The sequence below is a fragment of the Echinops telfairi genome, unplaced genomic scaffold (assembly GCF_000313985.2).
Source record: "Echinops telfairi isolate 266 unplaced genomic scaffold, ASM31398v2 ScPeMD7_655;HRSCAF=1070, whole genome shotgun sequence".
In the NCBI taxonomy this organism is placed as follows: Eukaryota; Metazoa; Chordata; class Mammalia; order Afrosoricida; family Tenrecidae; genus Echinops; species Echinops telfairi.
Window position 1 is genome coordinate 1304863 of NW_022104553.1, and position 2202 is coordinate 1307064.

The 2202-nt window shown below is 44.7% G+C and overlaps 1 protein-coding gene across 1 annotated transcript in view; it reads right to left on the reverse strand.

Moving 5' to 3' along the window:
- LOC123522022 (phenylalanine--tRNA ligase, mitochondrial-like) overlaps nucleotides 1–2202 on the reverse strand; it is a 217590-nt gene that overhangs the window by 81690 nt on the left and 133698 nt on the right. The gene's annotated exons all lie outside the window — the stretch shown is intronic.

Here is a 2202-nt window from a genome sequence, read left to right on the forward strand (position 1 = left end):
CCCCGGGGACTGAAGCCAGGGGGAATGGAGGGAAAGTGCTGCACAGATTTAAAGCGAAGCGTCTGTCTAGCCCTGCTGGCCGCTCTTCCCGCCCCACTAAGCACACTCCCCCTCCCTCTCATGGGTCCGCCCACAGTGGGCAGCCCACTGAGTTCTGCAGGCTCTCTCTGTCTCTTTTGATATGTGCCTGCCACCAACAGGCTGCTCAGCAGAGCCTGCCTGCTGGGGCCGCCTCTCACCGCCATTTGAAGCCACATTTTGGCCTAAAGCCCTGAAACCTCTTTTCAGGAAGAAAGCACGGAGCCTCCCAATTTCATTTTGTTTTCTTCCTGCTTGTTCAAACAATCATATAAAATAAAAATACCATCCTCGGGCAAAGAGAATTTAAATCAAACATTCTGAAGAACAGAGCCTTTCCCTCACAAACAAAACAAAACAAAACAAAAACAACAAACCTGCTTCATTTTTGGTTTTCTCTAGCTATATAAAGAAGAAGAAAAAATGAAAAGAAGCAGGGACGACTTACAGGAAAGAGAATGCTCACCTGCTGAGCACATGTGAGTGAGAACAGGCAAGGCATTACCTTGTCTCACTGTCCTCTCCACAACCCAGGGCGGGGCGGGGCAGGGCTGTCGCACTGAGGCTAAGGCGACTATAAGTATCAGCAGTCTTCCTCCAGGACCACAGTGTCTCTGTACTACTAGAGCTGTTATCCACATAACTCTCGTCAGTATGGGATGTGCAGAAAGGAGACAGCAGTTAGACTTGCTTGTTCTGTACCTCCGTTGTCTGTGTATCAAGCCTCGGGCTCACAATACTTGGGTCACAGTTGTGGTTCATGATATATGCCAATGACTGAGTCATGCCTGGCACGCTCGATGTGACTTGTCACTGGTTCTTACTACTGTAACAAGCACCCCACCAAGACCACCCCTCAGTTTGAGAACTCTACCTTTTTGGTCTTCCTCACCCATCCTCGTGACTCCTCCATCAGAGGCCATCATTATTCTGAGTTTTTATTTGTTACTTCTTTGATTTCCTTTTTATATATATCATGCTATAATAACTTATAAGTGCATTTTTTAAATTGTGGCAGATACATGCGTAACAAGACATTGGCCATTTTAACATTCTTCAATGGGAAAATTCTGTGACCTTTATTATGTTTATCATGTTGTCCAGTTATTCCCATTATCCATTCCCAAATACCTACTTCAATCGCCCTCAGCAGAAGCCCGAGTCCCCTAAACAGTTTCCCCTTTCTTATCTCTCTCCCTTTGACCCTGTTCGTCACTATTAAATGTTGGTCTCTATATGTTTGCTTAGATAATCTCTGTAAGTGACATCACATAGTAAGTGTCCCTTTACCACTTAATATAATGCTTTCAATATCTGTCCATGTCACAGCATGCACCAGACCTTCACTTCTCTTTATGGATGGGCAGTATTCCACTGGATATACACATTTCATTTATCGACATAATATCTATAAATTTTAAAATTATAAGCTGTGCTTCACGATGTAGGTAATCTTGCAGACATTTTGTCACTTATGTTCAAGACTTTGCAATCATGGGTAAGAATGTTAAGTCTAGCCATGGCTATCTGGCGGAGAGAAGCCGAAGAAAGGGCATGAAGACATATGCCCCACTTCTGCTTACACGCTCCATGCCTCTCTGAGGCCCAGACTGCTGTAGCCTGAGCTGGTCTTGTTGACCTTCTCTCTGTGAAGCCTCCCTCCCTCGTGACACTCAAGAACACAACCCCCCAGTATTCCTTAAACTTTCTGAGGGTGCCCTTCCCTGAGAGCTGGAGCCAGCTGCTCCACTCTGCTCAGGCCAAGTCTCAGCTTGAATGTCACCTCCTCTAGCCTTTTGCCCTAACAGGCATTATGCCACCCTGGTATCATTTATAACTTGTCTTCCTCATCAACCAGCAGGACACCTGGTATACACAGAACTGTACAATTAGTGCTAAGTTCTCAGAAGACCATTAGCAGTCCCCTAGGTCCTTTAAGGGGTATGGAACGCAAAATAATTTTCATAATACCTCTTGGAATACCAACAAACACCCAATTTCCCATAAGAATGTCCTAGAAAACGCAATAAGAATGATTAACTTTACTAAATGGTAACCACTCAACATACATGTCATTTTTGTATTCTGCAGCCTCAAAGGACAAAGTACTTCTACTACAATGCC